This window comes from Hevea brasiliensis, chromosome 15 (assembly GCF_030052815.1).
Source record: "Hevea brasiliensis isolate MT/VB/25A 57/8 chromosome 15, ASM3005281v1, whole genome shotgun sequence".
Taxonomy (NCBI): Eukaryota; Viridiplantae; Streptophyta; class Magnoliopsida; order Malpighiales; family Euphorbiaceae; genus Hevea; species Hevea brasiliensis.
In genome coordinates, this window is record NC_079507.1 from 11,781,344 (window position 1) to 11,809,135 (window position 27,792).

Below are 27,792 nucleotides of genomic sequence, written 5' to 3' on the forward strand. Positions count from 1 at the left end.
GGCATGGATTGGTTAGCTAGGCATCACGTCATGATTGACTGTAGACTGAAGACAGTCACTTTTGGTCTCCCTTTGTACGGTGATGTGGTAATACATGGGGAGAGGCATTTACTGCCATCAAACATCATTTCAGCTGCACTAGCTAGAAGGATGATCAGAAAGAGATATGAAGCATACTTGGCACATGTGATAGACACCCAAGTGGGGAGTCTAGCACTGAGGGACATCCCTACAATATGTGACTTTTCGGATGTATTTCTTGATGAATTGCCAGGATTACCTCTAGAAAGAGAGGTGCAGTTTGAGATTGATGTTATGCCTGGTGTGGACCCAATCTCCATAACACCATATAGAATGGCACCTGCAGAATTGAAAGAGTTGAAAGTGCAGTTGCAAGAGCTACTTAACAAGGGCTTTATCCGCCCTAGTGTGTCACTTTGGGGAGCACCATTGTTGTTTGTTAAGAAGAAGGATGGCACTCTTCGCTTATGTATTGACTACCGGCAGTTGAATAAGGTGACAATAAAGAATAAATATCCATTGCCCGCCATTGATGACTTGTTTGATCAGTTGAGGGGTGCAGCTGTGTTCTCCAAAATTGACCTAAGATCAGGTTATTATCAGCTGAAAGTACAAGAGCAGAGTATTCCTAAAACTGCCTTCAGAACCCGCTATGGCCATTATGAGTTCTTGGTCATGCCATTCGGGTTGACTAATGCTCCGGCTGCCTTTATATATCTGATGAACACTATCTTCAGACCATACCTCGACCAGTTTGTTGTGGTATTCATTGATGATATATTAGTCTATTCGAGGAGTGCAAAAGAGCATGATAGATATCTGTGGATTGTACTGCAAACTTTGAGGGAGAAACAGCTATACGCCAAATTATCGAAGTGTGAATTTTGGCTGAAGGAGATATCCTTTTTTAGGCACATAGTATCAGCAGAAGGTATTAAGGTAGATCCTAGCAAGATAGAAACTGTCCTTAATTAGACACTACCCAGGAATATCACTGAGATTCGCAGTTTTCTAGGTTTAGCTAGATACTACCGTCGATTTGTGAAAGGATTCTCCATGTTGGCATCTCCATTGACTAAGCTACTTCGAAAAGATGTAAAATTTCAGTGGACAGATAAATGCCAAGAGAGTTTTGATGAGTTAAAGAGGTGTTTGACTGAGGCTCCAGTCCTGACTTTACCTACTCTGGGTAAAGAATACATAGTATATAGTGATGCTTCTCATAATGGGTTAGGTTGTGTATTAATGCAAGATCGAAATGTCATTGCCTATGCATCACACCAGCTGAAACCGCATGAGAGGAATTATCCAACACATGATTTGGAGCTTACAGCTATAGTGTTTTCTCTTAAGATCTAGAGACACAATTTGTATGGGGAAAAGTGTTACATATATACAGATCATAAGAGTTTGAAGTATTTAGGCACCCAAAAAGCATTGAATTTGAGACAGAGGAGATGGTTAGAGTTGATAAAAGACTATAATTGTCTGATAGACTATTAGCCAGGGAAAGCTAATGGTGTGGCTGATGCCTTAAGTCGCAAGGCTATGGCAAGTCTATGGTTTACTCCTTTGTCTATGGTACATGAGTTGAGATCATTACATGCCAGCTTAGAGATTAATGATGAGGGGCAGACAGCAGTTGCATGGCATGTACAGCTAGTGTTGATTGATCAGATTAGAATGGCTACTGAGAATGATGAAAGGTATCAGAAGCTGTTGGAAGAAGTTAGACAGGGCAAGAAACATGAGTTCTCAGTTAGAGATGATGGTCTACTACTACAACAGGGCAGAATGTGTATTCCTAATGATGTTGATTTGAGGCAAATCATTTTGAAGGAAGCACATGAGTCTCCTTTTGCCATCACCCTAGTGGCACAAAAATGTATAGAGGGCTAAAGGAGCATTACTGGTGGATGGGTATGAAAAGAGATGTGGCAGAGTTTGTTTCTAAATGCCTAACTTGTCAGCAAGTGAAGGCAGAACATCAAGTACCCGCTGGGTTATTACATCCACTACCAGTACCAGAATGGAAATGGGAGAGAATAATGTTGGATTTTGTGATGGGACTTCTGAGGACACAGAAGAGTCATGATGCAGTATGGGTCATTATTGACAGACTGACCAAGTCTACTCATTTTCTGCCAGTTCGGATGGACTACAGTTTAGAAAGATTGGCCAAGTTGTACATTTATCAGATAGTAAGACTACATGGAGTGCCAGTATCCATCATGTCAGACAGAGATCCTAGGTTCACTTCTAGATTCTGGGGTAGTCTTTAAAGAGCCCTAGGAACTATATTAAACTTCAGTACTACATTCCACCCACAGACAGATAGCCAATCTGAGAGGGTAATTCAGATCTTGGAGGACATGCCAAGGGCTTGTGTGATTGAATTTGAGGGCAGTTGAGATACACACGTGCCTTTGATTGAGTTTGCTTACAACAACAGCTATTAATCAAGCATTGGGATGCCTCCATATGAAGCTTTATATGGCAGAAAATGTAGAACCCTGTTATGTTGGAATGAGGTAGGTGAAAGGAAGATGATTGAGCCCAAAATTATTCAGCAAACTGAGGAGAAGATCAGGGTGATCAGAGATCGACTTAAGAATGCATCAGACCGTCAGAAGTCCTACATTGATTTAAAGAGAAGGGATATTGAGTATGCAGTGGGTGAGAAAGTATTCCTTAAGATTTCTCCTTGGAAGAGAATTATGAGATTCGGCAGAAAGGGGAAACTGAGTCCTCGTTTCATTGGGCCATATGAGGTTCTGGAAAGAGTGGGTCCTTTGGCATATCGATTGGCACTACCTCCAGAGTTGGAGAAGATACATAATGTCTTCCATGTGTCTATGTTGAGGAGGTATCGATCAGACCCATCTCATGTACTACCAATAGAAGAAATTGCAGTGAATCCAGACCTCACATATGAAGAAGAACCCATAGAGATTCTGGCTTATGAGGTGAAGCAGCTACAGAACAAGTAGGTCCCATTGGTAAAAGTGTTGTGGAACCATCATTCGGGCCAGGAGGCTACTTCGGAACGAGAGGAGGATATGAGGAGACAGCACCCACAGCTGTACAGATATTGATACTAAGTAAAATTTCGAGGCGAAATTTATTTTAAGGGGAGGAGAATTGTAACACCTTTATTTGCATAGCCAAGTACATTTCACTATTCCGGTGACCGGAGCCGGTCCAGACAATTAAGGAGATTAGAACCACACTTAAGATGACTAGATAAGCCATAAACACAAATAATTAGTAATTGCCAATTAGTTAAGTATGAATAAGAAAAACAGAACATAAGAAGTTAAATGAGTCGAAAGTCACAGCGATGGGTGACCTTCTCGGGAAGGATTGCGAAGTCGATTCAAACTCGAATTTTGAACCGTAAAATATGACGCTGCGGTCCTTAGGACTATTACAAACATAGTGGAAAAGAGAAAATCACGAAAAAGAATTGTTAAGCCAGTCAAATAATTAGATCAGGGAGCCGAAAGAAATATTGAATTATTTGCAAACCGGGTTGAACCGGCTAGGGGCAATTTGGTCAATTGACTCCGAGAGCTGACTCCTGACCTAACTGTCAAATAAAATTAGAGAAAAAAAAATTTTGGAATCGAAAATTAAATTTAAAAAATAATGAAAAAATAAATAGAAAAATAAAAAGAAAATGAAAAAGTGAAAAGAGATGACATCATGCATGACATCATGCATGATGCCATAAGTACTATAATTAAAAATTTATTTAATTTGATTTATGGTCTTCCATAAGACTAAATTCATAAAAGAAAAAGAAAAGAAAAAAAAAAAAGACTTCATCTTCTTAAAAAACGTGAACCATCTCATTCTCACCCTCTCCCTCACCAAACTCCATTAAAGCTCATTTTGAGCTTGAAGAAACCCTAATTCCCACCATAGAAACCCTACTCTCCACCACTAAATCTTGTAGCTATACCTTGATAAGGAGATTTACAATAAAAAGAAAAAGAAAGAAGAAGTTTTAAGAGGTTAAAAAATTCTGCATAAGATTAGTAAACTAAACTTGATTTTTTAGTTGATTTAATTGTGTTTATAGTTGAATAAACTTAGAAATTCATTTAAAATGAAAAGAAAACATCTTAGGGGGACTAAAGGGAAATTTGGCCAGCATGTGTGGGGTTATGATTTGTATGGGTTTGATTGAATTAGAGGTGAATATGACATCAAGGAGTTGAATGATTATGGTTATATGCTTTGAATTAGCTAAATGCAACAAATGGCATGAACTAGGGTTTTGGCATCTACGGTTTTGGAGGCAAAAATGTGAGAATTGGTCAAATGGTGTGTTTGATCTTATTTGAGATGAAAAATGGTCATTTGTGACCAATTGAGATGTGTTGGAAGTGTTAGAAGTGAGTTTAAATTCGGATTGAAAATGGCCATGCTGCAGGCAGCAGGACCAAGGTCCCTTTGAGGGACCAAAACTGAAAATTTACAAGTCCAATTGGTATGAGACCAATTGGGAACGAAAATAGACACAAAATGGAATATTTTTCATCTGGGAATCATGCCCAAAAAGTGACCAAAACCTAGTGAACAAATTGACCAAATATAGATTTATGCAATCTGACTTGTACAAAATGACCAAATGAACAGTGTTTGTTCATTTGGCCATAACTTGGGTTAGGCTAGTCTAAATGACATGCAATGTTACCAGTGGACAGCTGCGATATAGACCTAAAACTTTCATGAAGAAAACAAATCCAAATTATGCCCTTAACTAAGCCATTTGGCCACCCAAATTTGGTGACCTAAAACTGCCAGAACCAGTTTGGTGCCCAGAAATCTGGGTTAAGTCCAATCCGGCAGCCATGATTCAAATGGCTATAAATTGAGCTACAAAACTCCAATTGGAGTGATTCAAAAAGGAGAATAAAGTTAATACAATAGGGAACATTTTCGATGAAGAAAGTTTTACCAAATTCTAACAGAAAAATGACTAATGGAACAGTGCAACTTAAGACACCAAAACTGAAAATTTGCAAATTTGCGTAAAAGACTTAGAATTTGAGTAAACAACCAAAACCAACAAATTTAGTGACCAAAAAGTGGTATGTGGGTGAAGTTGGAATTCCCATACCTATTAAGCCTTAGAAAGTCAATAAATTGACTTGAATAGTGTCGTGAATAGTAACCCCGAAACACAAATTTTAAAGAACGTCAAGTTTAGCACATTGGAGCTAGGTAAAAGTGAATTTAAAATTATTTTTGGATTTATGCTAAGTTATGTTACTGAAACACTGTGAAACTTTGTGTTTCAGTGGAAAGGAACACCGGGAAAGAACCCGAGGAATCGAGTCAAGGCCAAGAGGCGACTCGCTTAAGGTTTGTGCACAACGTATAATTTCTGTAAATTATCTTCTGCATATTGTTTTGAATAATTTGAAATATTGAATTGTGACATTATTATGATAAAGTATTTATGATGCTTTCGATTTAAATTGTTGGAAGTTATTTGTGAATATTTGAGATGGCATAAATGTTTAGTAAATTGTTAAGATAAGTTTTGAAATCACAGTGGCATGACCATATATTTGAACACCTCACTAGCATGACTAGTGGGGTTAATCAGTTTCGAATTTTGATTCCTTCTCTGGCTGAAGTGTTGAGGTTTGTGCCAGTAGAAGAAGAAAACCAATGGATATCCATATATTGGAGCTAGCTAGTCTTGTGATGTGACTTCTCTTTAGCTTCTGGCTATTGAGATTATATTTGTTTCGAATGGCATGATATAACTGTGGGTTTTATGAAATTGGTTTTGACACTTCAAAATGAAATTGTTTGGATTAAAATCTCATAATTCATGTTTTGTGTTTAACTCTCATGTTCAGTCCAATTTTTGAATAAATATGATTTAAATTCCGTATAAAGATTATTTTAGTATGTTGTGTACCACTAAGTCCTAGTACTCAGTGATGGCTATTATTGCTGTCGCAGATTTAGAGACTAGAGGAGCAGCAGACTGAGCTGCTGAGGATTGAGGACCTACTTGTTTTAAGTTATTGGGTATATTTTATACCCTGACTGTAAAAATTTATTTTGATGTATGTAATGTATGTAAAGGTATAGTGTTAGTAGTATGCCCTAGAGCATATCATTTAGTATGTATCTTGTACATATTTTTAATAATAAAAGGCATTTCCACTTTTCCGTTTACATAATATATTTATGTGTAATAGAAAAGGTCCATTGATATTTTGTTAGAAATATTATTCTTAAGTTGTTAAGAATATGAGTGACAATATTTCTAGCACAAAGTATCATAAATAGGTTCACAATCGAGGATACTTCATAATAAGGACATGACTTATCCAGAAAGATTGTATTCATGTTTGTTCCCAAGTTATTTATATGAGATATAAATAAGATGGAATGGTGAGTCTCATGCCATATAACAAACTTGATAGGCACTTATAAATGATAAGTAGGCCGAACCAGTGACACTTATGACAAGCACATGGAGTTTACTCTTGTCAATGTTTTGTCATAAATCATATCAGTGCATATAATCTTTAGACCTGAGATAGCACAGTTATCTTGTATATAGGTAGTTTGAGTTTGATCGCTTTCATACTTGTACTATGTATGGGTATATGGGCATGTGTTGGCTCCTGCTAGTTATATATGGAGGTAGGTATTGATCAAGATGGAATCTGTTCCTCTAAGTAAATAGAGATAAAATCCTATGTTCATTTAATTGTTCTTGATGTTTCAAGTTCCTGGCCAAGACAGATAGATTTATTCAGAAAAGAGTTTCTGATGAGAAAAATCTTTTAATCAAGAACTGGAATTAAAAGAGACCATAATATTCATAGCAAATGGAGTTTGACATAAACCATGACTCCAGCTTGAGTTGGGATTTTGTAACAGAGAGATTCTAGTGCATGGTAACATATGATTATAGGTTCATTTAAGGTAAATCTTATTACTAATTGGGTGGCCATGGCATGCTATGCTAGGTGTTAACCATGGTCTATGAGGTTCATAAAATGATTTAGAGAAATCATTTATGGTAAGAAAGAGTTCTGATGATATTAAGAGTTGATATCATGTCTCATTGCCAATTAGTGATGAGCCTAGTAAGTCACACACATACACAAGTTATCACCTATTTAAATATGATTTAATTAATTAATTAAAGAGTTTAATTGATTAATTAAATAAATTTGGTTTACAATTAAATTGCAAAGTCCCTAGCATGACTTGAAACCAAATCTAGATTGTTGGATGTGTAGTATAAATTAAATTTATATTTAAAGTGTTTAAATATGAATTTAATTGATGAGAAATTAATTAATAGAGATTAATTAATTAATTTATATTTGATATAAATTAATTAGAAGAAGAAAATAATTATTTTGGGTTAAGAACTCAAAATTAAGACACAGGGGCATTTTGGTCATTTCACAGTGTGACACGTGGCACCATGAGATGGTGACACATGGCATAACACATAAGCTTGCCAAATGTTTTTTTAATCATGTAAGATGATTAAAATCAAGATTAAATATAGGTTTGACACTTGGCACAATGTGATTGGGTCACTTAAACCTAGAGCTAATCAAAAGGTGACATGTGGCTAGGGTTTAATGTGTTAACCTAGCTATTTAAGTGTGGTTATGAAAACAAAACATAACCAGCAGCCTCTCCTCTCAATTGTCACGCCACTTTGAGCCTCTCCAGCTATTTCTCTTCATCTCTCATTAATTCAAAGAGATTAGCCATCAATCTCTTGAATTAAGAACACTAGAAATTGTTTCTAGTGTCCTGTTTACATCTCTAATCTCTTAAAAGGCAGAACTTGAATTTCTAATTAATAGAAAAGGCTTTAGAAGCTGTTCAAGGGCTGCCATAGGTGTTCTTGGTGTGGACAAGCTAGAGGGACAACATCTGGTGTCCTAAAGACGAATCTCAAAGGCGCAGACACGCTGCAGCACATCAAGAGGTTAGTGTAATCGTTCTTGATTTAATCTAGGGTTCTAAAATTAATCTGATTAATTTTAAAATCTTAAATGGCAAATACAGATCTAAAAACATATTAAAAGAGTTTTAATATGTTGTTTATCATTGAAATCAAATAGATAAAAATAAATCTTGCATGGTGCATGTGACCCTAGGTGAAAATTTTTGAATTCAATGGTATAATCTTGTGTTTTTCACGCTTCCGCTCCTTCATATAGACATGTAAAATTGGTCTTGAACAGCTTGTATAAAGTTTGTAATAAATTTTAGTTTGAATTTCTTTTAATGTAAATTTTTGTAATAACGTATATAAATTGTTTTAGCTTTAATGAAATATGAATAGAAGTATTTTGTTTTAAATTGAGTGAAATTCATTAATGGCATTTTGATGATTATTGAATATTAGAAATTGTGGATTTGAATTTTCGGAGATTGATAAATGATGTTGAAATTTATTGTGAATTTGAAGAAGTGGTTGAGATAAATAATTGGAAGTGCTTTTTACAGGAACTTGAAGAACTGTTTTCTCAAAATACATATGGCACTTTGCCGAAATTTTTATAAAATTTGCGAAAAAATAAAATGGGCCAAAAATTTTAACTAGTTTTCAATTTTAATTAAATGTTTTAATACCTATTAGAAAATACTCACCACTTATAAAAGTAAGAAAATTATTTTAAAATCCCTTGTAGGGTACTTAATGAGTTATTGGTAGGTGAAGTTCGGTAGTTCATTAAGTATTCTATGGGATCATGTTATGCCTTACAGAGGGGTAAGGTGTGACATAAGCTTCAAACCAAGGAGGAGAAGAAGGGGAGAGGTTACTGTAATTACCATGATTCTTGGAATCACAACACTAATAGTTGTCAGGCTCTCAAGGGAGTGATCCATGATTGCATCAAAAAGGTGTCTTAAAGTTCCCCAAAAAGAAAGCAGCAATGCTAATTGATGAAGACCATTTCCTCTTATAGCCTTTGTCAACATAGCCACTGTGGACCTTAAAGGTGTCATCAATGAATTAAGGAGATTGCAGGTTCAAACTAAGGTGATCACGAAATCCAATGGTCTCGCTAAATGTATTCAGCCTATGGAACTCTTCCAATGGTTGCTAAGGGCTCAACCAAAAGGCATCTTGAATTTGAATCACTATCCAGGAAGTGGCCAAGTGATTGGTACCTAAGTAGCAGGTACCAAGGTTCCAATAGATACTAGGGTACCAGCAATGGAGTTAGTAGGAGAGCTAGTTACTAGTCAAATAACTTTTTTTAAAAAGTCAAATAGGCTGCACTTACCGCACCTGCAGTGAAATTCCAGAGGAGTTAGCCCAAGTTTGTGGCACCACCTCCTGTACATCCAATAAAAAAATAACAAGTGGTGTGCTATCCCAAATTCTCATAGCCACTAGGTTGTGCATAAAAAAGAAGGCTTCAAAGGCAAAGGGTTGTGGAAATAGATATAAAGAAGTTGAAAAAGAAAAGCCTCCTTAAAAAAGTAAATTTAATAGAAAGGCAACATAGGATTTAGAATCAGTAGGAAGTTTAGAAGATGTGCTAGATCAAGGAAAGAGAGGTAAGAACTACCTATTAATTGTAATTTTACTTATTTATTTCTACCTGCTGCTTTTCAAAAAGTGGTGGTAGAGGTACCTGAGATGATATAGGATCCTGAGAAACCAGTAGATCTTTTATAAGCTGAATTTCATAATGGAGTCATAATACAATATACCATGCCAGGGGAGCCAAAGAAGGTCATAATTGACAAACCATCAAAAAGGATAGCCAGATACCTATGCCCTTTGTATATCACAGCTCATCTTAATGGTTGTCCTACCTCTAGGGTGTTATTTTACAATGGTTCAATAGTTAACATAGCGCCTGCTATTAGCATTGGGAAAGACAGAGACGACTTGATTGCAATTGATGTGTTAATTTTAACTTTCACTAGAGTTGTGCCTAAAACACTTAATGTTTTACTCGTGGTGAAAACCATAGGTAATAAGTCTTCTGCTGCTGTCATTTTCATTATACACTCTACTGCAACTTATGAAGCTCTCATTGGAAGGGATTGGATACATGCATATTGGTGCATTCCTTCCTCTCTTCATTAGTTTTTACTATTTTGGAAAGGAAATGATGTAGAAGTAGTATGGGTAGATGCAAAGCCATTCGTGGCTAATTCAGAAGCAGCTGAGGCCTAATATTATGATGAAGACATGAGTCCTATCCTTCCTAAAAAACAAAGCTCAGGGGGACTAACTCATAACTTCTGTAGAGAAAGTCATGTGGTGTATGCTAAGGCCATAACAACTTCCTATCCTACCTTACCTAAAGAGAAAAATAAGAGTGACGAGTTAGAAGAGCTAATAGGAAAAACTGAAAAGTCATTTGCAATCGTGCTTTAGCAGCGGCTCATGAAGGAGCCCTTAGTTAAGGAGCTCCATGATGAGTAGTAGACATACTCAAGAGGACTTGGTAGTAGTTGTAGCTGCCATATCCAGGGTACAGATGTAATAACTCCATGACAGAATGGAAATGGAAGAGACCCTCGAGGTTGAAGGAGCTGAAGTCATCTATGAAGAAGAACCAGATGAGGAATCAGGAGAATTACAACTTCAGGACTTGGACCCAACACCTACAAAGCTTGATGATATACTAACTAGTGTGTGGGATCCATTGGAAGAAGTAAACCTTAGCTCACTTGAGAAACCATGGGTAACTTATATCAATTCTCTATTATGGGAAGACTTAAAACAAAATAATTTCTTTACTTCATGAATATAAAGATTGTTTTGCTTGGGATTACCATGCCAGGTCTTCAGAGAAGGTGGGTGGAGTCTAGGTTATCAATCAAACTTGAGTATAGTCCTCACCACTAGGCACTTAAGAGAATGTTAAGGGAGGTAATCCTGAAGTTAAAAGAACAAAAAGAAAAGCTCTTAAAAGTAGGTTTCATCAAACTAACTAAGTTAGTTAATGGCTGTCTAATATTGTACCTGTGGTTAAGAAAAATGGGAAGTTGCAGGTCTATATTGATTTTAGGGACCTAAATGTTGCAACTCTAATGGACATGTATGTGATGCCAATCATAGATATGCTTATTGATGTTACGGCTAAGAATGAACTATTGTCCTTTTTTTATGGCTTTTCAATTTGCAATCAAATATTCATTGCTCTAAAAGATGTGTTAAAGAATGCCTTCAGGCTTTTAGGTTCCATTGGGACATTTGAGTGGCTAGTTATACCTTTTAGCTTGAAGAATGCAAGTGTAACTTACCAGAGGGCCATGAATGTGATATTTGATGACGTGTTGGAGCATTTCATGTAAGTTTACATAGATGATATAGTGGTTAAATCCAAAAGGTCTAATGGACATGTGGAACATTTAAAAAAAAGCTTCTAGAGAATAAGGCAACACCAACAGAAGATTAATCCTCTCAAATGCATGTTTGGTGTCAAAGCTAGGAATTTCTTATGGTTCTTAGTACATCAAAAAGGATCAAAACAAAATCAAAGCCATTTAAGAAGTAAAATTTTCTCAGACTAAGAAACAACTACAGAGGTTCTTAGGGCAGGTAAATTATTTGAGAAGGTTTATATCTAATCTTATAGGTAAAGTAAAAGAATTCTCTATCCTATTGAGACTTAAGCAGGAGAGTAAGTTCTGATGGGAAGACAACTACTAGTAAGCTTTTGACAAAATCAAGGAGTATCTTATTAGGCCACTAGTACTTATTCCTCCAAGGTGTGGTGATCCACTGAAGCTTTATCTGTCTGCTACTTTTGATTCCATTGGGTGTCTACTAGTATAAGACAACCAATTGGAACATAAATAAATGGTATACTACTTGAGCCAAAACCAAAAAGATAACCAAGTATTCTCCCATTAAGAAACTTTGCTTGGCCTTGTATTTTTTGTGACACCCCTTACCCGACTACAGTGTAGCCGAGCAAGTTATGCCACTCAGTGTGCCGGAGCACTCTATTTTATCTGATTTCATTACAGTTCTTGATTTATTTATTCAAAAACTTTATTGAAGATTTAGGCTATTTTTACTTTTATCAAAATCTAACTAAATTGGAAATTTCAAAAATTTTAACGATAATCCGACAAAGTGTCTGCAGTAATTTGACTAACAGTTCTTCTGAACCTGCCAAAGACAATTTCAATATATACTCAATTTCTCAAACTTAATAGTCTCAAAAATTTTCAAACATAATGTATCTCAATACAGTATCCAGATTTCTCAGAAATCTCATTAGATTTTCAATATCTCAATATTCACAAGTATAATCTCATTATAACTCAAATTCAATTCACATACTAAAATACTTACTTTGAATAGCTTCCATAATTCATAGGAAGATATACAAATAATTTACAATGTGCTAGGAATGAACAATATACATAACATGTATAAAATGAGCCCTATCTACATGCATTGCTGAGGAGGTGACAATCTTGAACTCCTCTGACACTTCTGCAGATCCGACTCCAAAAATCTCAATCGATACCACTGGTTTTACCTTCAAGACTGCATGAGGAAGCAATTCCATCGCGCTAAGCATTTCTGCTTAGTGGTGCAATAATATAACCAGAAATAATATATACAAGTAAAGAAAGAAATAAGTGATAATTCAGATACTCAAGAATCAATTTAATTTGGTATAGTATTTCTAGTATCAACGATCTTATATACTAGTTTGTTCCTCTTTGGAAGTGCTTAGTTTATAACTTTTCAGTAATACTAGCAAGTATATAATTTATTCTATCTGTATTGTATTTCAAGTCCTGCATTTCTCGCAATTTATATTTTTGTTATGCTTCTTTTGCTAATCTCTTTGCTTATTCATTCAATACTTAATTTAATTGTACTCGATTTTCATTATACTTAACTTAACTTAGTCGAATTGAATAACACTTTAATTGATCGCCAAGTAACCTATACTAGACGATCGGATCGATAATGGGTCGTTGGCACCGACACCGCGTGCCTTCGGCCGTCATCATACCATGGGACGCAGAACGCCAACCATGTATGCAAAGATGGCTAAAAAGCCATGATATCACATAATCGGCATAAAAGCCATGAATACGGGCATAAAAGCCATGAATACAGGCATAAAGCCTTTCGCAGTACTGCTAAAACAATACCCTATTGGCATGCCAAACTATCCAAACTAATCTTGTTAGGTATACTAGGGCATTTGATACTTTAAAATATTAATATATTGTGCTTTATGACTTCATTATTTCATGATAAATTTCAATCATAATTCATACATTCATTTGATCATTTATATGATCACAATTCACATCAATTATCCTTTTATACCATTGTACTTAAAATACTTCTCCTCTTTACAATAATGAGAACTAATGTCTCATTCATACATTAATACGGTTTATTTGTCCATTCATTATGTTATTCATATTGATCACAATTCTAAACAATGGTTCACATGTACCATTGTATTCAAAACGTTTTTCCTTTCTCATTTATACATTCAAGAATCTACTTATGTAATTACAAATTTTATATTTCAAGTTGAGTTACTAATATTTTATGAATTCCATTTGTGATGGGCATATATGCCCTAACTATCTATTCACATCAATTAGGTGACTTATTTTTCATGTTTCAAGTAATCCATGAATATTTCATGGATTTCAAATTTATGGCCTAAATTTCTTTTTAACAATTTTGACTAGGATGCATAGTCCATATTTGTCATACAATTCTAAGCATTTAAGCTTAGAATTGGTTCTAGGTCTTCATCTTAATTTACTAATCATTTTGATTACTATTCACCTTACTAGTCAACCAAAATGTTGACCTTTTTATACTTAATGGATATATTAATTCTTATTACACCAAGATCCCACATTTTGAGTTTTACATTTGCTAGTATTAATTGCCAATTGCAATTTAAAGTCCCCTAGATGCATTTCTAATTTCAAATTTTGAATTTCAAGTTTTGGTGTTACTATTCATTTCATTAGTCAACTAAAATATTGACTTTTGCCTAAACAATAGGTACATTGGTTTTAATACTCTCAACATACCACATTTTGTATTCAAAACTTGTTGGTTTTGGTCACTTTCTCAAAGCTTAGGTCATTTTGGCAAAATTGCTAATTTTTGGTTTTGGTGACACTATTCACCTCATTGGTCAACAAAAATGTTGACTTTTGCATAGAAAATATGTACATTGACTTTGACACTTCAAACATACTACATTTTTCATTTAAAACTTTTTGGCATTAAGCATTAATACCATTTCTAAGCTTAAACCAAGAGAAGCAAAATTTTCAATTTTGCTAACTCAAATTTACTATTCCATTGGGCACTATTGCAGTAGGAATTTGAGGAAATGGTAAACATGAAAGTTGTTCCTTATTTTGTCTAGTTGAATTTCTTTTTTTGAATCACTCCATTTGGAGTTTTGTAGCTCAAGTTATGGCCAAAATAAGTTTCATCGCTCACGTGCAATCGCTCATGCTGCACTTTTGGGTTTTGGTAGATTTTGGTCCAACTTTGGTCAGTAATTTGACCAAGTTAAGTTCATAATTTGGTCTAACTTTCTTCATATGAAATGTTCTACTATGCCTTAGGTTTCCATCGGTTCAAGAATCGCCTGAATCCGAGTTTTCTAGAGAGAGTTATAGCCATCCAAACATTACTGCTCAAATGAAAATCTGCAGAGTTGCAGGTTTGAATAGTAACTGTGACTGCCATTTTGGTTAGGTTCTATTCATAATTTGGGGTAGGTTTCTTCATGAAAGTTGTTTGTCTATGTCTTAACTTGTTGCTGTAAAAATTTCAGGTCAATTGACCAAATCTACAGTGAGTTATGGCCAAATGAACAGTTACTGTTCATTTGGTCATTCTGCAGGGGCTGTTTGCAGGGTATCCGGATTGGGGCCAAGTTTTGGTCCTCTTGCTTTGGTCTTTTGGACATGGTTTCTTCAGAAAAAATGTGCCATTATAAGCCTAGTTTCATGTCCAATTGGCCAAACACCAATTGGACCAACACATCCCAAGTTATGGCAGTGCAAGTGGACTGAATTTTCAGTCCCTCTGCTGCTGTCCTAGGGCAGCCTACAACTTCACTTTGCAATCCTATTTTTCAGTCCATAATATGGTCAACTTACCTAAAATGGTCACTAATTGACCATTAAAATGTGCTCTAACAATTTCATAAGCCAAATCAATTTTTCACTTCTCAAAACCCTAATGTCCAATTCAATTTGCCCATAAACCTCAATTAGCACACTAGTTCAATATCCATGCATATTCATACCTTAAACATCATTTCTATCTACTCTAAATTCATTAAAACAATCAAACTCATCCTTCCTTAGGGCTACCAAAAATTCAAGGGATGCATACACTTAACTTTTATTCATTTAATTTACAATTTCTCACTTATTTCAAGCTTCTAACATGGAATCAAAGAAGTATATATATAAGTAGGCACTAACCTCACTTTAACCTCTTGTAGGGCAGATTTCTCCAAGTTAAATCTTCATTTTCTTGTACTCTCTTGGCTGCCAAACACTTCCTCTAGGTCCAAGGATTCATTTTAGTGTTGGGGTCTTGAGGAAATATGGTGAGGAAGCATGAGAAATGAAGCTTTTGTTTGAAAATCAATGGAGGGAGAAGAGGGAGAGATTCACGTTTTGGCTGAAGAAGAAGAAGGAAACAGCATAATTTTGAGTCCATTTGTCTCTTTTAATTGTTTAAAAAAAAGACTTATTGAATAGTGATTGGTGGAGGGTATGTAAATGACATCATGTGATGTCATTATCCCTAATTTCCTTCATTTTCTTTTCTTCTTTTCTCTACTCATTTTCAATTCAATTTTTAGCAATATTTATTCATATTTTAGATCATAATAATTATTTACTTAACTAGACAAGTCGGCCAAAAATCACCTCTGAAGGCGAAATGACCAAAATGCCCTCCGTTTGGCTTAACGGGTCAAAATTGTCTGTACCGATTGAAAAATTTTTCTAAATATTTTCTTGGCATTCTAATGCCATAAGAACCTTAATGACCCTTCTCTGGAGTCCCAAAAATTATTTTATAATTTTTCCCCCGGGTCTAGGGCTCCTCGTTGCGAGAACCGCAACTTCCCTCTGGTTACCCATCGCTTGGGCACCGGCTCATTTAACTTGGTTGTATTTTATTTCTAAAATTTTTACTAAATTTTTCTTGTTAATATTTGAGTTAATTATGGTTCCTGACTTTAGTTTAAATATTTTTCCGGACGTTCTAGCTGTCCGGACCGACACCGGTCACCGAAACAGTAGAATGTACGGAGTTGCTACTGGGAGGATGTTACATTTTTCATGTATGAAGTTAAGGCATTACCTGATAGGTTCCATGATATATATAGTCTCACATACAGATTTATTGAAATACATGTTGTCTAGACCACTGATTACTATTAGAATTGGGAAATGGTTTTTAGCTTTATTAGAATTTACTTTGATTTATTTCCCTCAGAAAGCTGTGAAAGGGCAGGTACTAGCAGACTTCCTAGCTGACCATCCATGTCTAGAGACAATTGACTCAATGGAGTAGGGCCTAAATGTTTTTAATGCTAAAAGAGTACCCCAGACCTTTTGGTTTAATGGTTCCAGTATAGAAAACTCAACAGGTGCAGGGATCCTAATTGCTTCACCTGCTGGTACTAAATAACTCTTTCATTCAGTTTGGAATTCTAATATACCAGTAAACAAGCTGAGTATGAAGCATTGATCATTGTCTTAGAGATCCTCAAAGAATTAGGAGTAGAAGAATTACACATCATGGGTGATTCCCAACTAATTATTAAGCAACTTACAAGAGAACACAAGTGTGGCAGTTTCTCTCTTGCTCCTTATTTTGCTACTATTGTACAAATTATGGATTGTTTCAAAGAAGTCTCTTTCACATATGTGCCAAGGAAAGCAGATGAGTTAGCTCAACTAGCTTCTGGTTTAAGGATGTTTTAGGAGTTGACACATGTGATGATTCTAGTTAGAAAGAAGAAGCAACCATTCATAGAAGAAAGTGGTACACCCATTGACTTATTTAATATTGATCTTGTTGTGATAGATGATTAGAGAACATTATTAAAGAGATACCTAGAGTCTCTTTCAGTTAAAGTACCCCACTATATCAAGGTCCAAGCTATAAACTATTTGTTGTTTGAAAGGGAACTCTTCCAGAAGGGCTTTGATGGCTTATCACTCATGTGCCTCAGTTCCCTTGAGGCTATGAAAGTGATACAGCAGGTGCATGAAGGGATTTGGGGAGCACACTATACAGGTATTAAAATGATTTAGCTCATCAAATGACATGGCCATTATTGGCCGAAGATCAAGAGTGCCAAAGATATGATGCCATGAAGAGGAGATTAGTAAAGGAGATGCAACCTATCCTGAAGCCATGGCCATTCAGAGGTTGGGCTATCAACCTCATTGGTAAAATTCATCTAGCATCTTCAATGGGCCATACTTTTATTATTGTAGCAATAAATTACTTCACTAAATGGGTGGAGGCAGTACTTGTAAAGAAAGTGGAACAGAGTGACATGATTGAGTTTATCAAGGAGCATATTATTTATAAGTTTGGAATCCCTCAAACCACTACTACTGACCACATAATGTTGTTCATTCAACAAGATGTGAGGGACTTTACAAAAGACTACTGGATAAAGTTGTTCACCTTAACTCCATACTATGCTCAAGCTAATGGGTAAGCAGAAGCATCCAACAGGGTCTTGATTGGCATCGTAGAGAAAATGTTAATAGAAGCCCAAGAAAGTGGCACCTGCTCTTTTCAAAGACCTTGTGTTCATATAGGACTTCTAAATAGGGCATAACACAGACAAGCACTTTTGCCTTGACTTATGGGCATGATGCAGCTCTCCCAATGGAGGTAGTAGTTCCTTCACTCAAAGTCTCCATACAAAATGGCCTTATTTTAGATGACTATACTTAGGCTATGGCCATGGAATTGGAAGACTTGGATGAAGTTCAAATGCAGGCATTCAATCACATGGTTGCACAAAAGAGGAAAATGTTAAAAATCTACAATAAAATGATCTAAAGGCAGAAAGTTTGGCAAATGGTCTCCAAGCTAGTAAGGACCCTTCTAAGTACATCAGTTACTTAGAGGCAATGCCTATTGGTTGGCAAGTCTTGCAGAAGAGCTATACAAGAAGTCAATCAATGGTAGGCACCTAAAGAAATAGTTTCCCACTATGTGGGAAATGCAAGAAAAACAAGTAGAAGATAATAATTAAGGCTGGCCCACTGCCTTATTAAAGTCGACCCCACATCTTTTCATAGGATTCTTGCATAGAAACGTTGTAATAAAAGCTAATATAATGGCTAAGTATTCAATGTAATCACATGCAGTTAAGATAAGTGTTGTAATTAAAGTTGGCACTTTTTTGACCACTCACAAAACTATATGAATAAAAAAGCTGGCACATAGCTCACCATTCCACATTATAGTAGTCAAAATCAAGGATATCATAAAAATATATATAAGTGTACTATATGCAAAATCAGTGCACTAGTTATCTAAAAATCAAGTATCAAATGTTAAGTGTTACACCGAGCAAGATTAACGTGTCACACCTTACCGCTTTGTAAGATGTGGCATGATCCCGTAATATACCTTATAAATTATCGAACTTTGCCTACCGATAATCTATTAAATATATTATAAGGGTTCTTGGCAAAACAATTTCACTTTAGAGTTTGGCGTGGTGATAAAAATTTAATTTAAGTGTTTTTAATTCAAGTATGTGTCATAAAACTTATTTAGAAATAATTAGGCATTTTTAAAATTTTGCAAAAAATCCTCGTGGTAACGGTTAAAACTAGGTAAAAACAGTTCTTCAAACCTGTTGAAAAATAATTTACAAAAATATATCATTCTCACTGGAACTCAATCAACTCAATTCGTCTCATTTCATTTTCAACAATCTCATCATAAAGAAAATGATTCATTATTTACAAGACTCAGAAAGAAATTTAAATATTTGCATTCATTGAGGTAACAAAATTAATATTACAAAAATTTACATGCAAATAAAATCTCAAAATAATATTACAATGATTACAATCCAAAAATTATATTACAAATTTTTCTGTACAACTGCTCGAATATAATTACATACAAATAGCTACATGATTACATCAAAATCTAATGTACAAGGGTATACTTATGATATACCCGAAGATAATTCCGACACAACTTCAAGTCACAGCTTCAAGAAATCTCACTAAGCTGCTCTATCCTTTCTTTCACTTGCAATAGCATACAAAGCTATCATTGAGCGGTGAACTTAGTGGTACACAACTAATAATTTAAAATGCAATACAAAATATACTTTGACAAATCATAACAAAGAGCTTGAAATATTCAAATTCTTTATAATTCATAAACTGAAGTCAATATTTTCCATCATCCAAATCATTTGTTTGATTGACATTTTGATCAAGTAGTCACAATTTACTAAATCCTAATAAAGCATTTAAAACACTCACATTTTTCTTGATCTAGGAAAATAATATAATATATTTAACCATTTGCAAGGATTTGTTTTGATCACATTTTTAGTAAAATATGCACAACTTAAGGGTGTTGAAAACATTCACACAGTTCAGAGCATGACACTAAAATAATGTCGGGTTGTACACCATGACAAAGCCAATACATCTCAATAACAAAAGGCTAAAGGAGAACATAAGGGCTAGCTAGCATATATGAGTACTCATTCAATACATCCTCAACTGGCAACACACCTCTCTACTCCAGCCAGAGAGGGAAAACTCAATCCCATGAATGGAGGAGATCATAACTAATACATCTCACTAGGCAAGCTAATGAGGGATACAAATTATGTTGTCATGCTAACTATGATTTTAAAACAATTTCAAACAATTTCCATTCAAAGAGTTGTATTGCAAATCAAGTAAATACATTTCATAATTCACAATCTTCAAAACAATGCATTAAATTCTTAAGTGCACAAAAGTAATTATATTTAAATCATACAAAGTCAATTCAATAATTTAAAGTTCATAATTACAAAGAAAAAGCATAATTCATTCATGTAAAGTTCATTCAAATTAATTCCAAATTTAAAACATAGAAAAAGAGTAGTTGTACACTAACCTTCTTTGACTTTTCTTTTTTTGGCTTAATCCTTCTCTTCCTTAGAAGTTTCTTTATCCACTAAAATCACACAATTACTAAGCCTCAATAGCTAATCAAATAAATGCCTAATGCATCCCTAAGTAGATTTTAAACTTCCAATGTATTTTGGATCCAGGGCAGTTTTGGACCCTAACTTTGCAACCTTATTTTAACCTAGTTTTAGTTATAATTTGATAAAGTGTCCTTCATAAAAATTGTTCCTTTCTATCTTAGTTTTATTTTCTAATTTGAATCACTCAATTTGGAGTTTTGGATCTCAAGTTATAGTAAAAAAATTAAACACTATTTTAGGTGCCATATCCTAAAATTCCAGGTTTCTAGATTTGTACCTTAAATTTCATTTTATATCAGCACATCTTAAGCTCATAATTTGACCCTAGTCCCTAAAACAATATTTTATGCCTCTATCTTAGGTTTCCAAATCATTTTGAATCTCTTCAATTGGAGTTATGTAGAGAAAGTTATGGCCAGATAACTATTTGGAGGTCATAAGGCCAATTAGCTAAGGAGCAGGAATTCCATATTTAGGATTCTTGAATTATCCAAACAATTCCCCTATCTTGCTTTAAGAACTGGATTCTGGACAAAACATAAAATTTTTAGTTCTATGTCTTATTAGAATTTTGATTTTGAAATCACCTAATTTTCATTTTTGTAGCCTAAGTTATGGCAATTTTGCCAAAACTGGTAGGATCAATAATTATCCATAATTTTCAGGTTAGTCCAGAATCAGGGCAGATTTACTGGACCAATTTTATCTTCAATTAGATCAACTTAGGGTCATAATTTGAGCTATGTTCTTCATAACAGTTGTTCTCCTATGTCTCAGGTTTCCATTGGTTCAAGAATCATCTAATTTAGAGTTTTCTAAAGTGCGTTATGCTTAATTTACTAAGTACTGTTCATTTGGTCATTTTTTGTCAAGTCCAAAATTGTAATCCAGATTCGAACCAAATTAGAGCAACTTATGGTTAGTTTCTGGACAAGGCATCTTCATGAAATTTCTAGCATTATGTCTTAAGTTTCATCTCCAATTGGCTTCACACCAATTGGAGCTATGTAACTCCACTAATACCCATTCAAACCTACTAGACTCAAGGGTCCAGATTTCTAAGAACTCAACACACTACAAATCCATCAATTCCTTTCATCAATTCAACATAATTTCTCAACTAAAGTATGCCAAATGACTATAATTAGCCTTATAAACATCAATTACAAAGCATACTATAAAACCCTAATTTTCCATAAACCCTAATTTTTCCATCTTCCAAATTCATGCAAAGTCATGCAAGCTCAACACCTAACTCATGAATACCACTTCATATAAGCTCAATTTCATGCTCAATTCATTTAAAACATACCAAAACCCTAAGGTTCCTAACCTTGCCGAAATTTCCCTCTCAAGATTCGAGCATGATTTCTTCAAATTTTCATGTTATTTTTCCATAACTAGACTTCATTAAATGAATATAAAGGAAATTCAAGTTGGAAGATCACTTACCTAAATTAACAACTTCCAATCTTCCAAATTTCTTCAATCTTTTTTTTCAAATCTTCTTATCAAGGCCCAAAATCAACTTTTCTCTTAAGAAACTAAGTGATCTATGGAACGATTTTGGTGGTTTTGGAGTTTGGGATGTTCATCCATGGAGGAAATGAAAATAAAAGAGAGAGGAAGAATGGAGCTAGCATAATGGGAAGAAGAAGTGGATTTATTTCCTTTTTAATTCCTCATTTTGTCTTATTTAAATAGAGATAATTATCTCAAAAATTGAATAATTGAAATTTATAGTTTTAATTATGTCATGCTTGAATGATTATGATATCATAATGATAATTAAAATTTGAAAATTTCATTTCTTTCTTTTCTATACACAATTCCTTATTTTTAATTCTTTTTCAATATTTTAATCTCACACCATTTTAATGGACATTTAAATCAAAAGTTACCTCTAGGAGGGAATTGACCAAAATGCCCCTCATCAGTTACAATTCATCTTTTTCCATAATGCATGATGAGTCCTTTAATTCTGATTTCCTTATTTATAATTATTCTCTTTTCCTTTTCTATGATTTTCTCATTCCTAATAATTTTGCAAATAATCCTTAATTAAGGATGCTATGGGGTCCTACACAAATTTAGGGTAGCAACTGAACTTATAGTCGCTTCCCGTGTCGGTCACTCATCGCCAAGTCCTAGGCTCATTTTACCTGTTTATGTTTGATTTTTCTTATTTTTATCCAACTTCATTTGGTCTTTATCAATTTTAGTTATAACTCCTCTATGTGATTTAAGTATAGTTCCAGACATTCTAGCTATCCGAATAGACATTAGTCACCGAAACAGTAGGATGTATGAAACTACTTAGTATGAAGGTGTTACATAACTCTTATGAATCATAGCTTCTATAAGTGCAATCTAAAGGAGAGATAGTGATTATCCTAATCTATAACCCTTGTCCTAATCTATAACAAACTCATCTACACATATCTTCTAATTTATTGTAATCAGCCATAGCTTGTATCTTATCATTATCTTGTAATCCTATATTACCTATTTATAACATTAATAATATCTCAATAAACAACAATTTATTCAGATACTTTATGGTATCAGGGCTAACATTATCTTTATAGCCTTTTCTTTTTTTCAATGGCTTCCTTAGACACATTGATTTCTCACTTCTCAAACTTAACCACTTCTCTTCCTTATGTTGCCCAATATTTACTAATCAAGTTGACTGCTACCAATTATCTTCTATAGAAATCCCAAATTCTTCCAATTATAAATGGTTATAATCTTGCTTCCCACATTTCTTCCTCTGCTACATCACCATCTTCTCTTCTTGATGACAATTCTCCTAATCCAGCATATGACGTCTGGTATTGTTAGGACCAACTGGTCCTTAGCTCCCTCAAGGCCTCAACCTCAAACAAGATCACAACTTTATCAATCATGTGATCACTAAGCTAATCCTCCTCTTATTATATGATGGAGGCCTCCTTTGTCTTAAGCTCTATAATCTTTGCTTTTAGGTGAGTTATCTACTCCTCTAGGCTAGCTACCTTATCCTTTATAGCCTTTACTTTGTCTTCTCTCTCTCTAACCTGGGCCACAAAAGATTGAGCTTTCTGAACAAGCTCCTTAAACTTAGCATGATGGGTAGTAAAGGCAGTGATGGAAGCAGAAAGTGATGCAAAAGACTTGCTCTTCTTTGTATAGGCAAGAAGGATCTTAGCAATCTGTACCTTGGCATCCTAAAGCTGTGTGCTTGTTGCAATCAATGTAGACAGAGCTGAAAGCAGTAATAACCTCTACTCCTTTATGTGTGAACCAAGTTTTATAGGTAACAAGTAGCATAATTATTTCTTAGTCGCTATGACTTTGGTCTCAGAGGGCCTAGTTACAAGATGAATGCCAGTAAAGCTACCCAAGAGCTTGGTTAGGAAGGAAAAGTCAAGATCCTAAAAAGGATCAATGCCATCGGTCATAGCAACCTAGTGACTTGTGACAACAGAAGAGCTAGGAGCGGAGGTAGTCCCTAGAATTGGAGTAGAAGTGGTACAAACCTATAGAAGGTAAAGTAAGACCCAGCTCAAGTTATAGAAGCATATTTTAGTAAATGGAATGGTATATACCTCAAGGGAAGTAAATAAAGGAATATCCTTAAATGGTTTATCATTTCTAGCATCAATCACTTCTTGAGTAGCATGATCACTATAAGTGCTAGTTGTGCCCTATCCCTCCTTACGAGTCCTTGAACATTGCCTAGTGGAAACATCTCAAGTGGAAGCAATATTAGCACCTGAAGAGGTCTTTGAGTCAATATTATTGGTATTTAAAACCTCTACTAGTCCAGTAAGAGAAGTTTGAGATGTCTTGGCCTTAGCACATGCTGGCCTGAATGCCTAATAGGAGGTGGGGAAGGATCATCTTCCTATTTCTTCTGGGGAGGAGGAGACTTCCAGATCTTAGGCTAGTACTTGTTGATTAGTGTTTTCATCCTCTTTACGGAAGGAAGGTCTAAATGAGTGGAGTGGCCTTCTGTTTCTTGGAAGAAGGCATAGGCCTTATAGAGGTTACTTTTTATGCTGTAGCAGAGGAAGGAAAGCATAGCAAAAGACTTAAAATAGATAACAAAGGTAAAGAATAGAAAAATAAAATACAGTATGGTAAGTGAAATGAGTATAATAAGTACTTATAGCTAAATGTCAAACAACAACTTCATGAAAGCTAGAAAACCACCAAGTCTGGAGGGTGCATAGGTAAGGATCAATAGAATCTAGAGAGGATTAACTGGAGGATTAACTAGCACACACATCTTGTAGCTCCTCAAGCTTAAAATATTAATGTGCCATATTTGCCTGGGTGGAGAAGGCAATCTTGGTACTAGTAGGTGGATTGGCACGAATAAAGATAATAGAGGGGACACCCTAAATGAAGCCTAGATGATGGCACTAGAGTGAGGGCATGTATAACTTAAGTCTAGGCTTTACCATACCTATATAGGGGCCAAAGGTAATACCTATGTGAAAATGCCTGACAGCAATAATGGAAGCCCAATTGTTAATAGGCTCATTAGTAAAAGAAGCCTTGGAGTGGATAAGCTAAAAAGGAAGGCTAGTAAACTCAAAGGCCTCAGCATCATCAAATGGTGTGAAGCTAGTAATTTCACGAGCAGGTAGCTGCACCAATTACTTCAGTACTCAACTCTCATCCCATGTATAGGCCAATGATGCAACCCTCCTATGAAATACAATATCAATAGAGGGTGGTAGTATCTTACAACTCTAGGAAATAAGAGAACAACCATAACTAAACAACCTACAAGGCACCATTTACTTTGCTCAATTGGGCCCCAGAAACCATAGTAGACATGGACCTAGAAATGGAGGCTAGTTATAACAGCCTAATCCTTCTCCAGTTAGCATTGTCTACTTTGGCCCATGGGCCTCATGGATTTGTCCCTTGGGAGGTTTCATTCCCAAAAGTGCACTAACTAGGTGAGGAAGGCTCCCACATATATGGCCCATATCTTTCCTTCCCATTTCTGATGTGGGACACGAAGTCCACTCCAATGCATAGCTAGTTGAACGAGCACGTCCCAACCGCATCACTGGGTAGTGATAAGCCCACTAGCTTCCACCTAGTGCATCCTCGCACCACACACCGTACTAGAGGGAGTCTGGCTTTGATACCAAATTATAACGGCTCGACCCACTGGCTAGTATTTGTCCACTTTGGCCCAGCCTATACTAGGCCTCACGGATTTGTCCCTTGGGCTTTTACACCTAAAAGCACACTAACTAATGTTCCAAGACCACCCAATTTAAGTCCAGGATCTCTCCCGTGCTTTGCCAAAATGGGATTTGCCTAAGGGACCTTTTTCATTAGGTTAATAAAATTAATATTACAAAATTATACAAGTAAATAAAATCTCAAAATAATATTACAATAATCTGTATTTGAGTACATTCTAAAATAATATTACAAAAGTTTTTATACAACTGCTCAAACGTATTTAAATACAAACAGTTATATAGTTACATCAAAATCTAAGGTATAAAAGTATACCTATGATATACCCAAAATAATCCCAGCCCATCTTCAAATCACAACTTCAAGTGATCTCACTCAGCTTTTCTATTATTCCTTTCACCTGCGACAGTATACAAAGCTATTGCTGAGTGATGAACTCAATGGTGTACAACTAATAATTTAAAATGTAATACACTATGCTTTAACAATATTATAATAAAGAAATTGAAAATATTCATTGATGCAAATCCCTTATTTGAATGACAATAATCAATAATTAAAATTTACCAAATCATAAATGGACATTTGAAATATTCCATCAATTATGGAAATAGATATTAAATTTCACAAAATAGGGAAAAGTATAAAAATATAAACCAACTAAAATAATAATCTCTTTTAAATCATTTGTGCATAAGATGTCATTTTAGAGTCACAATTGCTCACTTTCAAATCCATTCTTATTCTCACTAACTTAATGCAAGACTAATCTGTAAGGGCCATCTTCAAAGTATTCTCACTCCCTATGGTAGGGGAGATCGAATCGTGCATATTCCATCCATCACACCATAACAAATTAAATTACGAAAGGGCCATCTTCAATTTAGATCTAACCTCTTATATGAGGAAGATCACATCATCAATGTGCACATATCATGGTGTTCAAAACAAAGCTAACTCCAGTGTCTCCTCAACAAATGAGGGATGGGTAATAACCATGTCGAGCATTAATAGTGAGATATAAAATAACACCATAAATTTATTTCCCCTTTTTGTGAGCATAAAATCACAATATAAGTTTATTTCCATGCCAATCACAATTCAAAGTATAATTTTCTATTTTTCCATGCAAACCACATTTCAATCACAATTTCCCAAAACCAAATTCATTCAACCCATCACAATATTCAATAATTGTTGAAATAAAATCATAACTTGATAAACACAAATCATGAAGAAATAAAATCATTAAATCATTCAAAATATGTGAAACATTTATAAATTAAAGATTAGTTGTGCACAAGCCTCTTTTGTTGACTTGATTTAATCCAATTTTCTTCCTTCCTTAGAATACTCCTTTTCAACTGAAACACGTAATTTTAAAGTGTTTCAATATCGATCAAAACCATTTCTAATAATTAATCCCATAATTAAACTTTGCATATTTAGTTTTACTCATAAAATCTCCTAAGGTTGGGTTCTTTGTATTTATGGCTATAGTGATTACTATTCATTTGACTAATTAGGCAAAATATTGACTTTTTTATACATAATAGGTATACCAATTCCAACCACATGGTCATACCACATTTTGGTTTACAATTTTTTTGGCATTGATTGCCAATTGAAATTCAAGGCTCATTGGAAGAAATTTCAAAAATTTAGATTTTGTCTCCTAAGTTTACTGTTCCATTGGACCAATCTATAGTGGAAATTTGACTAAACTTTATTGAATCAAAGTTGTTCCTTAATGTCTTAGCTTTAATTCCCTCTTTGAATCACTCCATTTGCAGTTTTGTCGCTCAAATTATGCCATTTTTACTAAGGCTGGCTGGATTGGTCAAAACCCAGAAATTTTGGGCACATTAGGGTTTTGGCAGATTTGGTGACCTAAGTTTGGTTGGCAATTTGACCAAGTTATTGTGTTCTTCATGAAAATTGTTCTACTATGTCTAAGCTTTCCAATGGTATAAAACTCAGGTCATTTGGACCTTTCTACACCAAGTTATGACCATTTGAATATGTACTGTTTATATGGTCAGTTTTGTCTAGTGGTAGGGCACCTAATCCAGATTTAACCAAATTTTACACCAGCTTGGGGTCAGTTTTGGGGCAAGATTTCTACATGAAAAATGTGGTATTATGACCCTATTTTCATCTATAATTGGCCTCACACCAATTGGAGCAACAAAATTCAACTTATAACCTCTTAAATGGACAGAGGTCAGGCTGTCCAGAGTTCAACAACACCTCACTAGCAAACTTCTCACTTCCA